The sequence below is a fragment of the Petaurus breviceps genome, unplaced genomic scaffold (assembly GCF_028583685.1).
Source record: "Petaurus breviceps papuanus isolate PSGF00001 unplaced genomic scaffold, PetGlider_PUasm1.0 90847, whole genome shotgun sequence".
In the NCBI taxonomy this organism is placed as follows: domain Eukaryota; kingdom Metazoa; phylum Chordata; class Mammalia; order Diprotodontia; family Petauridae; genus Petaurus; species Petaurus breviceps.
Window position 1 is genome coordinate 4,110,524 of NW_027187360.1, and position 13,635 is coordinate 4,124,158.

General features: G+C 43.4%; 1 protein-coding gene across 2 annotated transcripts in view; it reads right to left on the bottom strand.

Moving 5' to 3' along the window:
• The window catches only part of PEDS1 (plasmanylethanolamine desaturase 1), a 45,798-nt gene that overhangs the window by 16,903 nt on the left and 15,260 nt on the right, over positions 1–13,635 (bottom strand). The gene's annotated exons all lie outside the window — the stretch shown is intronic.

Genomic DNA, 13,635 nt, shown 5'->3' on the forward strand with positions numbered 1-13,635 from the left:
TACCCCCAATTCAAGTGGCCAAAGGGTAAAAGTCACAGCTTCAAGAACAGAACTTACTGGCAGTATAACTGTGGTCAAGTCACTTAACCTTTGTCTACCTCATCAGTTATCTCATCTGTAGAATGGGGCCAATAATAGCACCTAATTTACAGGGCTACTGTTAAAGATCAAATAGTATTCGTAAATATTTCCACAGACTTTAAAACGCTTATATAAATGCTAGCTATTATTATCGTTTTTATTATTCTCAGTTCTTTGATCTAGGAGTCTCTCTTCCAGCCATGTAAATATACATCTTACTTCAGTCAACAACAAGAAAAAAGAAAAGAAAAGCTAGGGAATCAAGATGGCGGAGTAGAAGCAGGACCTCCCCGCTGCTCCTGCTTCCACTTCACCCAATCCATGTAAAAATGGGATTCTAAACAAACTTTGGAGCTGCAGAACCCACAAAATGACACAGAGAAGTTAACCTCCTGCTGAGGACAGCCTGGCAGGCCAGCAGGAATCGGCCAGCGAGCGCTCTGGGACAGAGCTGAGCCCAGCCCCATGCCAAGGCTTTAGCCCCAGGGTGGGCCTGATCAGCCACTGCCTGAGGGACTCCAGATCAGCAGCAGCTATTGCCGTTTCCAGAGATTTATCAACACACAGATGCAAAGAACAAAGTGAGAGGTCAGTGCAGTCTGGACCTTGGGACCCAGTAAGTGGGAGAAGCCGCAGCACAGCCAGCCAGCGCCGTGGCAGCTTCAGGTCCTGGCCTGCAGAGTGTAGGCGGACCCAGCATCAGTCTGAGGGGTAATTGCTCTTGCTTTAACCGGCTTGGATCTGGATTAGAATCTAGGGTGGAGGTCCTGGGGAGTGTGTCCTGCTTGCCAGAACGTGTGGAGGCCTCAGAGAGGGCACCCATCTAATATCTCCGGCAGCTGAGAAAACCCCAGCATTTGGGACAAAAGCTCCCCTGTCTGGTGGCAGAGTCCTACTGTGGCAAAAAGCCCAGGGGGTCAAGTGACTGAAGGGTGACATGACCAGGCAAAGGAAACAAAGCAGACAGAAGATTCCAACATTAGACTCCTATTTTGGGGACAAAAAGGAGCAAGCATGGAACGGGAGGAAGACAGTGAAGTCAGAACTCCTGCACCAAAAGCTCCAAAGGAAAATACGAGCTGGTTACAGGCCACAGAGCACCTTAAGAAGCAGATAAGAGAAGTGGAGAAAAAATTGGGAAGAGAAATGAGAACAATGCAAGAAAATTACAAAATGAGAGTAAACCGCCTGACTGAGGAAAATCACACCTTAAAAAACAGACTAACTCAAATGGCAAAAGAGGCTCAAAGAAAGTCAATGAGGAGAAGAATGCCTTAAAAAGCCGAATTTGCCAGATGGATAAAGAATCTCAAAAGCTCACTGAGGAGAATCATTGCTTCAGAATTAGATTGGAGCAAATGGAAGCTAATGACTTTATGAGAAATCAAGATGCTGTTAAAAAGATCCAAACAAATGAAAGAACAGAAGGCAATGTGAAATATCTCATGGGAAAAACCACTGACCTGGAGAATAGATTCAGGAGAGATAATTTAAAAATTATTGGACTACCTGAAAGCCATGACCAAAGTAAGAACCTAGAACTCATCCTCCAGAAGTTCTCAAAGAAAACTGCCCTGATGTTTTAGAACCAGAGGGCAAAACAGAGGTTGAAAGAATCCACCGATCACCTCCTGAAAAAGATCCCCAAAAGAAAACTCCTAGGAATATTATAGCCAGGTTCCGGCATTCCCAGATTAAGGAGAGAATATTACAAGCAGCCAGGAAGAACCAATTTGAATATTGTGGAAACACAATCAGGATAACGCAGGATCTGGCAGCTTCTACACTGAGGGATCAAAGGGCTTGGAACATGATATTCTGGAGGTCAAAGGAGCTGGTATTAAAACCAAGAGTCACCTACCCAGCAAAACTGAGTATCATGTTTCAGGGGAAAATATGGTCATTCAGTGGAATAGAGGACTTTCAAGCATTCTTGCTGAAAAAACCAAAGTTGAATAGAAAATTTGACATTCAGATACAAGAAGCAAGAGAAGCATGAGAAGGTAAACAGGGAAAAGAAATCATAAGGAACTTAACATTCCTACATGGAAAAACAATAATTGTAACTGATGAAACTTTTCTCAGTAGTTGAAGGGAATAGAAATATATATGTCTATATATGAGGGTATATGGGCATATGAATACATATGTGAATGTGTGTATGTATGTTTATAGGTATACATAGATAGAGGGCACAGGACCAATTTAACAGGAAGGGATGATACTTAAAAGGTGAAATTAAGAGGTGAGAAAGGAATATAATGAGGAGATGGGGAGAGACAGAATGGGGTAAACTATCTCATATAGAAGAGGCAAGGGAAAACTGTTACAATGGAGAAGAATAGGAAGGCAAAAGGGAAGGGGTCAACCTTATTTTCATTGAATTTGGATTGAGGAGGGAATGAAATACACACTAAATAGGGTATCTCACCCTCCAGGAGAGTAGGGGGGGGGATGATGGAAGGGAGGGCAGGCGGGGGGGAGGGAAGGGAAGTTAGAAGCACCCACTTTTGAAAAGGGATGGGACCAAAGTAGAGAATAGAACAAGTGGGAGGTGGGATAGGAGGGAGGGAAATATAGCCAGTCTTTTACAATATATTTACTATGTTATTGTTTTGCATTAGTCACACATGTACAACCTATATTGAACTGCTTATCTTCCCAGTAAGGGTGGGTGACAAGGGAATGAATCTGGAATTCAAAGTTTTAAAATCAAATATTTAAATATATACATATATATACTATTATTAATACTATTTTACATGTAATTGGGAAATAAGATATACAGGCACTGGGGCACAGAGATCCACTGGAAAAGTCAAAAGGGGTATGGGAGAAAATATGGGAGAGAGCAGATTGGAGGAAGGGATATCCTGTGGGACTGCTATTTTGGGGTGGTGGGTAGGGGAAAAACAGGGAGAAAATTTCTTACTCAAAATGTGGCAGAAATGAATGATGTAAATCAGAAGTTAATAAAGCATTTAAAGTAAAAAAAAATATATATATATATATATATATAAAAGAAAAGCTAGTTCCCTGGCTCAGGCTACAAAATGCAATGGTCCCTTTAAGGGGGGAAGGGAGGATAGGCAGACAGACCTTCCTTTGTCCCCAGCTGGGGGCAGTAAATAGAACGCAGTCAACTCAGGCAGCCACAACCAAGGAGGGCTGGACAGCAGAGGTGCAGTGGCTCCTCTCCAATCCCTAAAGCCTGGCCTTTCCAAGCTTTCCAGCAATCTCCTACTTGGTGCTTTGGTAGGAGTGGGGGTGGGGTAGGGAGAGGAAGATTCAGGGGACGAAGGGCTGGAAATGTTGGTTCTCAACTCTGCCACTAACTCGGTATGACTTTGGGCAATCTAAGTCTCCTCAGTTATTAACAATGGGATTGACTTAAGAGGATCTCTAAGGAGCCCACCAACTCTCAATAGTCAATGTTCTCAGTTATGTTCAGGGCAGGGCTTCTTCCCCAGTCACAGGATCTTAAGATCTGGAGCTTCTGAGCTGTCACTTAACCAGTGAAGAAACTGAGCCCCAGAAATGGAAACCCTGATCTTGGAATTCCCAGTCTCTGATGCCACTGTTTCTAGCCTTTTGTCAGCTCACCCTCCAGCCTGGAGGAATGGGGGAAAAAAACCCTAACTAGGAGCTGGCAGCTGTTGGGGATCCTGGTATTAGGAAGAAGGATATAGCCCAAAGGGGCCCCATATTAAAATAAGGAGGCAGGGCAAAAGGCCTTCAATGGGCAGAGCCTGTCTTCCTCAATACTCCCAATAGGAAGGAACCAATTATACCTCGTGGGGGTGTGTGTGTGTGGGGGGGGGGGACTCTGGGGCTGATTCTCTTATTGTCAAACACCTGGTAGAAAGGGGAAGGCACAGGAAGAAGGGAGAGATGAGATATGAATGTAGAACACTGAAGACTTCAGGGATGGAGGAAGAAGAGAAAAATTATCTTGATATCAGAGATAGTATTGTTCCAACATCCCCTCCCCCCAATCCTGTCCTGAATGTTTGATTAATTTTACTAAGACACAGTCCAATTATGCCTAAGTGATGTTCAGAAATCTTTCAAAGCTCCCCACCCATTTAAAACGGTAAAAATGACAACTTACATTTTTAAAATGATGTAAAATTTACAAAGTACTTTCTTTATAACAAAGAGGTAGATAATGAAAGCATCAGTTCCATTGAACTGATGAGAAAAGAAAAGCTAGGTGAGGTTAAATTAAATCTGTCCAGGGTCACACAGCTGGTAAAGTCAAGAGAACTGGTCTTCCAACCCTGACCTGATTCCACACCACTACCTTGCTTAAGAGTAAGGAAGAGGGGCGGCCAGGTAGCACATCGAGTAAGAGCCTGGGGGATCAATCCGGCTCAGATACTTAGCACCACACCCAGAAATAACTGGTTGTGTAACCCTGAGCAAGTTACTTAACCACAATTGCTTTAAAAAAAAAAAAGTAAGGAAGAGACCTTACAAGTGATCTGGTCCTATCCCTTCGCTGGCAGGGACAGAAACAGATTCTGAGGGGAACTGATTGTCCCAGGACCGGATAGATAGTTGGAGGTAGAGCTGGGACTCAAACCAGTCATATGACCAACATGCCAGAGGGGTGTTTTTTCTCCCACAATTTCCTCATTCATTTATGATTAAGTTCTAAATGACCATACTGGTGTGGGTATATAAATGTTGTTTTCAGAACATATATCTTTTCCCCCAACTGAACTGTGGGCTTCAAGGCAGCAATGACTGCACCTCCCCTCCATGGTACCTAGGACAGGGTTGGACATGTAGCTAGTAAAAAGATATGCTGTTTCATTAAACTTTCCTGACTGCTAGATATGGAGTCAGAGAACATGGGTTTTTTTGGAGTTCTGGCTCTGATACTAACACTAACTTACAGTGTTATCTTGAGCAACAATCTCTGGATATCAGCTTCCTCCTCTGTAAGATGAGGGGGTGGCACTAGATGACTTCTACTCCCACCTAGCTTTAAATTCTGTGATCCCTTGAAAGAGTTATGAGCATTGGAAAGGGCTTCTGACTTAGCTTGGATAGAACATTGACTTAAGCCTTACTAAGGAGGCCTGGGGCTGTCCCTTCAATACAGGTAGATAAACTTGTGAAGATTCTGCAGGGCTCTGGCCCAAAGCTGGGAGAGAAGCCAGGGCAGGGCGGACCTCACCAGATAGGACTCTCCTTGTGCCAAGCCCTCTGGGAGATGGCCAGGGGCCAGGCCTTGCTTCTGCATGAGGCTGCCCAGTGTAAAACTTTCATTATCTGACTATTTAAATCGTACTTGTTAATGGGCATCTCAGGGCCCCTTGGAACACTCTGATTCAGAAAGGACTTCGTTTCCTGTGGCCTGGAGAATATGTCTTCCTTTCTTATGCACTCAAAAGAGGTGAGGAGGCTGCAAGAAGAAGATGGATCTTTGGATCCAGCCAGGCCTCTGCCAGGGCCTGCTACTACCCATGGCCAATTAATTTCCTCCCCAGACCCATAAGGATCCACTGATTCGTCTCCATTCATTTCAGGCTGTACCACTCCTCAAGTATTGCTCCCTGATTCCATAGCTTCCCCCAGACCATTAAAAAGCATTTTTGTAGCACAAAGCTATATACTGTGTAATCAGAACAATTTAGGGAACTTCAGAGGCAGACAAATAAGACTACAAACTGTTATATATTTGAGTGTTACCCCAACCAAAGCTCTGTGGCATAGAGGAAAAAAAAAACCCTGGACTAGAAGGCAGATGACAGTGGGTTTAAGTCCCAGTGGTCACTTACAGTGTAACTTTTAGCAAGTCAACTTTACTCCTCTGAGCCTCAGTTTCCTCATCTGTGAAACTGGGATAAGAATATTTACACTGCCACTTCACTCCAGTTGTGAGAATTAAATGAGATAATATTCATGAGAACATTTTATAACTGGAAACCACTATGTATTAGTGAGGAATCCTTTGATTACCGAGGACATACTTGCCCAGGCCTTTTTTTCCATCAGTGGTTGGCTAGGCAAAGAACAGATTGTAGATGGGATTTTCTAGCTGCAAGGGTTTGTTCTCCAAGTTAATCTAGTCCCCTTGCCCATATACAGCTCCTCTAGTCCAACCCCCCTCACCTAACAAATAAGGAAACAGCCTCAGAATAGAGAAGAGACTTGTCTGATCTCCCACAGGGCAAGTGGCAGGGCCAGGACCAGAATCCAGGTCTGTGGCCAATTCAGGCAGGGTTCTTCCCTCTGTACCACATCCTCTTGTACAGGTGGCTGTATACTCTGGACAGTAAAAATTTACATCTGCTGCTGCGGGAGGCATGTAACTGTTCCTGCCCCAAAAGAAGCAGTGTTAGAAGCTGAGAGAGCCCTGGTATGTCAGGGGAGGACTTAAAGGCTTGGTGTTACCACTTACTAGTCATATAATCTTGGGCAAATCATTTCAACTCTGGGCCTTAGTTTCTTCACCTTTTATGTGGGGGAAATGATATTTACAGTACATATCTCACAGGGTTATTGTGAGCAACGTGTTTTGTAAGCTTTAAAGCAATATAGAAATGGGATTAGATAAGAGATGGAGGGGGCAGACTTGGGAAAGGAAGAGGGGTACATAGGGACATGCTGTTGTACAGTCAAAAGAACCCTGGATTTGCAATAGCAGACCTGGATTTGAACCCTGGCTCATTAACGTACCAGCTGTGTGACCTTGGGTAAGCAACATAAACTTTTGGGGCTTCAGCTTCCCTTTCTGTAAAATGGAGACTAAAAAACTATACCATCTCCTTCATCACTGTTGAGAAGAATATGTATTGTAAATCTGAAAGCACCATGGGAATGGGAGTAGTTATATATAACAGAATAAGAGATTCCCTCAGCAATGACAAGGCTTTTTACTCTCTAAGAAATACACAGGGGGCGGCTAGGTGGTGCAGTGAATAGAGCATCGGCCCTGGAGTCAGGAGGACCCGAGTTCAAATCCGGCCTCAGACACTTAACACAAAAAGTAGCTGTGTGACCGTGGGCAAGTCACAACCCCAATTGCCCTACAAAAAGCAAAAAAAGAAACACACAGCCATCCCCCAACCAGGTCCCAACAAAAATCCCTCCCTAGGAAAAGAATTTCTGAGTCTCTAAAGGGAAGGTGTGGATCATTTGGCCTTAAAGGTCCCTGCCCAGCTCCACATCAACCATTCTCTGAGGCAGGACCCAGTGGTCCCTCAACTTGAGGGAGCTGAGTGAGTTCCTCAGCCTCACGTCAAGATCATCGCCATTCCTCAGCTTCAGAGGAGGCCTCAGTATTGTACCTCTGCTTGGCAGAGTGCCCAGACTCTGAGAGGCGCCTGGTTCCAGAGTACGATGTATGTATTACTGGGGCAGAAGGGACAAGCCCTTGACTTCTCTGGAGAATGTAGAGACCTGCCTCCCTCTACTTGACTCCCCCTCACATTCAGTCTAATCCTGGTAGCTATACAGATAAGCCTTGACAATTCACTGATAATACTGTTTGAACAGGCCTTAATCAATCAGAATAGCTGCCCTGAGATTCTGTGTCAACACTGCCTAGAAATTAATGACAGGCCACTTAAAAACAGAGATCGGGCAGTCAACCAGGGAGCCCAAGCTGGGGTGAACTGGAACGGGGTAGTCATGAGCCCTCAAAAGTTAATGGGACTTCCAAAAAACATGAGCCTTTCCTTCTCTCACCCTCCCCCTTCCACCATCTTCCCTCCTAAAGCCCAGGCATACGCCCCAGTAGTTTAAATTAGTCGGATTATGTGGTATCAGCTTAGGCTGACAAGAAGCTTTTTAATGGGATCGGGAAGGCCAGAGCTCAATGGACAAGAACAAGGTGGGGGGAGAAAGATGCCCACAACATCAACAACTGCTCCACAAGGGAGGCTCATTGGGTACCCTCTGCTGAATGAAGCTGTGGACCCTCTGAGGAGGAGCAAACAACTGACTCTAGAGTTGTAGGCCAGGAGGTTTAAATATTACTGGGCTGCCAAGATCTACCTGAATTGAATACCTCCCCAGCACACCTAAGAGAAAAAAGAAATGCTGGGCTTGTGCTCAAAAGACTCTTGTCCTGACTCTACCTCTAAGACACTGTAAGTGACTTGGGATCTCAGTTTCTCCCTCTGCTCAATGAAGGAGAGGAGCCAGATGAGCTTCATCTAAGGCCCCTTCCCATTCTAACATTCTAGGATTCCATAATCTCAGACTTGCTTAGAGCAGCTAAAGGTTTAGGGAGAAGAATTTTTTTGGTGGCTGGAAAAAAAACCAAAACAAAAACACCTCCAGAGGGCTCCCACACAGACAGCTCAGTCCCAATGACATAAACTGCAACAGTTCTCATTTATATAGAATCATAAACCTAGGGCTGGAAGGGGACCTTAGAGGCCATCTGGTTCAACCCCCTCAGTTTGCAGGCAAAGAAACTGAGGCCAGAGAATTTTAAGTGATTTGCGCAAAGACACAAAGTCAGTAAGAAGCCAAGCTGGGGCTTCTGATGCTAATTACAGCACTTTTTTCACAGTACCAGTTGCCACTGTACATATATTCAAGCTCACACAGGTACTTTGGGTCACATGGCTGTTTTGACTATGCCTTATATCTTCTGACTCTAAGAACAGTCTTTTTAGTTTAGTTTTGTTTTTTACAACTAAGCCATGCTGGTGTTGCCTATGCTTTCAAAGAGACCTGGGTGCCAGTAGCCAGAAGGCAGACCATCAGAAATCGATTCTCAGGTACACATTCCCAGTCACTAACCCCCACTTTGATGAGAATTTGGGAAGCTACTCCAGGGAGAAGCCAAAGGCTCCTGATTTGTCTTTGACAGGCCCTCAACAGACAGTTCAAGAATAAGAAACCAGAAGTCTCCAGCTACCTGTGTGAGGCAGCCCTGGGCATTCCCACTGCCCATTCTCTGCTGTCAAACTAGGAGAACAAAGGCTGCTGGGGCAGTTCTAAGCTACCTGCAGGGCTGTTTAGACGTGTAAGGGCAGAAAGGACCTTCCCTCCCGGTGCTACTTTGGAATCATTAATACATAAGCGTGCCAGGTCCACAATGAACAGGGACTGTGATGGATGGTCATGCATTGGTCATTAATAAAAATTAAAGCTAGAATAGATTTAATTCAATTCAATAAACATTTAAGTGCCTACTATGTACTAGGCATTATTTAAGCACTTGGGGGTACGAAAAGAGGCAAAATATGGTCTCTGCCCTAGAGAAACTTACAATATAAATGGAGAGACAACATACAAACAATTATATACAAAGTGAGCTATATGCCAGTTTATAGAACAATTTGGAACTATGCCCAAAGGACTATAAAACTGTGCATACCCTTTGATAATACCACTATGAGGTCTGTATCCCAAAGAGATCAAAGAAAAAGGAAAAGGACTTATACTGAGAAAAATGATTATTAACAACCAATATCCAGGAGATTCAGAGGTCTCCCCCTTTTCTAAATTCTTCATTTTAAAAAGTTCAGCATTCTTAAAGGCAATTACTGATAAGACTGTATTGACTCTCCCTAGATCTAGGTCAGGTCCTACCGACCTACCCAACCTTGTAAAGAACCTAATCCAGGGTGGGAAAGTTCACTGTGTTATACTCAAACTTGGGTGAAGACAGATCCTTTTGTCTAGATGGCCCAAAGCTTCTGGTGGTCTGAGTAGAGATAATTTCTCTATGTAAGAATCACTCTCAGCTCCTTAATAATCACTTAGTGTTTCTAAGTTTCTAAACTGTGTACTGGATTTAAGTGATGGGGGGCAAAGTCATCAATCCCACTTTCTCCTCTGGAGTCATTTGGGTCCAGTAGCTACATTAGGACAACCGGAGATGGCCCAGGATGCAGTGGGGGACCTTGGCCTTTTCAAACAAAGGTCTTTAACAGGTCTCAGTTTGGATGAAGCAACGCCCATCCAGGGCCCATTAACTTGCATGTCTTGGCATATCTCCTTGATGTCCTCTTCAAGAATGGAGGCCAAACAGCAGTCTCTGTGAGTAGAGAAGGAACTGCTCACTGGAGACCATATTGGAACTGGCCAGTTGGGCAACACTTCTGCCTGTCTTTCTGTCTGCCTTCCTTTCTTTCTTTCCTTTCCCTCTGTCCACATAGGGTATCACACTCTTACCTGCAGGTGCTCTGCCCAAAGGTAATGTAAATTTTAATCTCCAAAACATTTTTCCCCCTTTTAAAGACCCTTTAGGGGGCAGCTAGGTGGCACAGTGAATAGAGCACCAGCCCTGAAGTCAGGAGAATCTGGGTTCAAATTGGGACTCAGAAACTTGACACACTAGCTGTGTGACCTTGGGCACGTCACTAACTCCCAAATGCCTTGCCTTCCCCCCTCAAAAAAAAAAAAAAAAAAAAAAAAGACCAGCCTTAACCCCAAATCATTGGGCTCTCAGAGATGTGCCAACAATAGGTCCCAGACCAAACCCTACCTGAACACTGTTTGGGCCCTAATTGGCTCAGAATGAATGCAAATAGCAATTGTTTCTGTTTTGGCCAGAAACCCTGAGAATCTTCCCCTCCCAGTTTGATTTTTTTTTTTTTATTAAAAGGACCATCCTTTCACTCACTTCTTAAAAGAGGCCTATTCATTGAATGGGTAGTGCCTCACTCAAAGTACTTTAAAAGATCGTAGCTTAAAAAGGCCCAGATCTCCCACTGCATCCAGGGCCATCTCCAGTCATCTTGATCTACATCTGGTCACTGGACCCAGATGGCTCAGGAGGAGAAAATGAGGCTGGTGACTTTGTACAACCCTCCTTCACTCAAATCAAAGTCAACTGCAATTCATGTCATCATCCCCCTGATGCCATGGTCTTCCTCTTCAAGAAGGAAGGACAACTCACCACCACAACCACGCAACCTCTTCAAGAATGAAGGACAAGCAGCATATAAACTGTGAGTCTACTGCCACGATTGTCTTTGGTCTAAGAGAGGCAGCAAAATGACTATCTTTTCATTAATAACCTGCTGGGTTATTAATAAAATAATTAAATTATCCAAAAACTATGTCTCTTAAACCTCTTTAAAGTTGGCACAAAAATATTTCTAGCATCTCTTTTTCTGATGGCAAAGAATAGGAAATTGAGGGGATGCAATTGGGGAATAGTTGGACAAGTTTAGGGATATGATTTTGATAGAATACTATTGTGCTAAAAGGATGACGAGGAAGATGGTGTCAGAAAAACCTGGGAAGACTTACATGAACTAATTAAAAAAGAAGTGGGCACAGAACATTGTACATAATAACAGCAATACTGCAACAATGATCAACCGTGAAAGACATGGCTATTCTGATCAAGACAATGAACCAAGATAATTCCAAAGGAGCCATGATGAAAAATGCTATCTACCTCTAGAAAAAAACTGATAAAACTCTGAGTATAGATTGAAGCATAGTTTTTTACTTTATGTTTCTTGCTTTTATTATTACTTTTTGTAACATGGCTAATACAGAAATGTTTCAATATAACTTCCCATGTACAACTGATATCAACTGCTTGCCATCTCAATGAGTGGGCAAGGGTTAGGAGAGAATTTAGAAATCAATTTAAGGGGCGGCCAGGTGGCTCAGCGAGTAAGAGCACTGGCTCCAGTGTTGGGATGACCTGGATCAAATCCGGGCTCAGATACTTAGCACCACACCCAGAAATAATAACTGGCCGTGTAACCTTGAGCAAGTTACTTAACCCCTATTGCTTATAAAAACAATAAAATAAAATAAAAAAGAAATCAATTAAAAAAATTAATATTAATAAAGAAAAAATATAAAGAAAAAAACAAAGCAAACTACATACAGAACAGGAAATAATTTAAAAATAATTAATAGATGTTAGAAAGAATCTAGCAGAATCCCCTCACTTGACAGAGAGGGCAGAGAAATTAATTGGCTTGCTTACTACAGGAATAGTGAATAGCAGGGCGAGGACTTGAAACTTGGACTTCTAAATCCAAGGCTCTTTTCCACTAAACTATACTGAGCTAGCAGCCTAAATTCCGGCTGGAAATTCCTGCCTGTCAGCTGCTACCCAAGTAGCTTATCAGAATGAGAGACATCTTTTTGCAGTACTCCGACAACCACAATTCTTGTTTTACAGGGACCGGAGAACAAGAGAGGCAGAACCCTGATCTAGTTATTGGAGTCCCCAGGTCATAAACTCAACCAGACCAATTCAGAGTTAAAGAGAAAACAACTTCCTCTTTGCTCCATACCATGTCATCCTCACCCAGCCTGTTTCAACACAGTACCCAAGTGACTGATCAGTTTAACAATGCTAGTCTAACTGCATCAGTGGTCCTATTATGCCCCTCAAAAGAAGAGAGGCAGGAAGTGGTTTAACATTAAGGTCTAGAGATAGTAAGCCCTAGAGTTGTAAAAAGGATGCATTAAAGGCCCAGCACGGCCTCTAAGGCAGATGGGAGGAAATATAAGCCTGGAGGTTACACTTGGACAGAGTTAGCTAGTGAGTCTCAGTCCCAGTCCTCTCCCCTTTGGGGAAGAAGCTCATAGAATCTCAGAACTCTATGACATCTTTGAATTCAGCTAGTCCAATTCACTCAACAGACTGATGCTGAGAAAAAAATGACAAGTCCAAGGACACACAGTTAATGGAAAAAACCAGGATGTGATCTAAAGTCTCCCTCTTTCCCAGGGCTTACTCCTGTACTACGCCATGCTGGTTTCTCTCCTCTTTGAGCCCCAGCCAAGTCCTGCTAATTTTTCTATAATGACTTCCTTTTCAACATACTATCACAACCCTTGTCTGGGCCCTCATTACCACCCCACATGGACAAATGCAAAACCCTTCCAATGTCCTTTTTACTCTGATTCACTTTATGCCCTGCTGCAAGACAGATCTTCCTAAAAAGAATGTTCATAGGATTGAAATCTGAAAGGAACCTTCAGAGCATTGAAATGATTTGTTTGAAGTTGCAAGGTGGTAGAAATTTGAACCTAGATGGTTCAACTCTGAATCCAGTGCTCTTTCCTTTATACTACACTGACATCTCTTTTCCAATCAAGAAATATATATTAAAACTAGGAGTTTGCCCCTCCCTCAAATCAAATTCCAAATCAAACCCTCAAATCAGACTCCCAGGCCTGAATTCTGGCCTGGCTATTCTCTAGAAGTTGACCAGAATCGTATCTCTTTCTCTCAAAACATCTTGAATTTAAAAGAAGATCCGGATTTATAAGGGGAAAAAGTCTAAATTAAAACATAATCTGAGACTAAAATTAATCAAATAGCTTGAGAGAGAAAGTTACCCAGGACAGTTTTTCTTAATCTATCTTTTATCTAGATAAAGGTCTTGGAGCTCCTAGGCTGTGGTGATGGCCCAGGGCCATGAGGCTTTTGCTTCATCACATTATACAATTTGGAAAAGTGCTTTGCAAACCATGTTATATAAATCATTATGAGAACAAGAAGGATCCTTAGAGATCAATGAAAACAATCTCTCTCTCCCTCTCTCTACCGCAACCCCCCCCCCCCCCCCCCCCCCCCCCCCCCCCCCCCCCACCCAACAC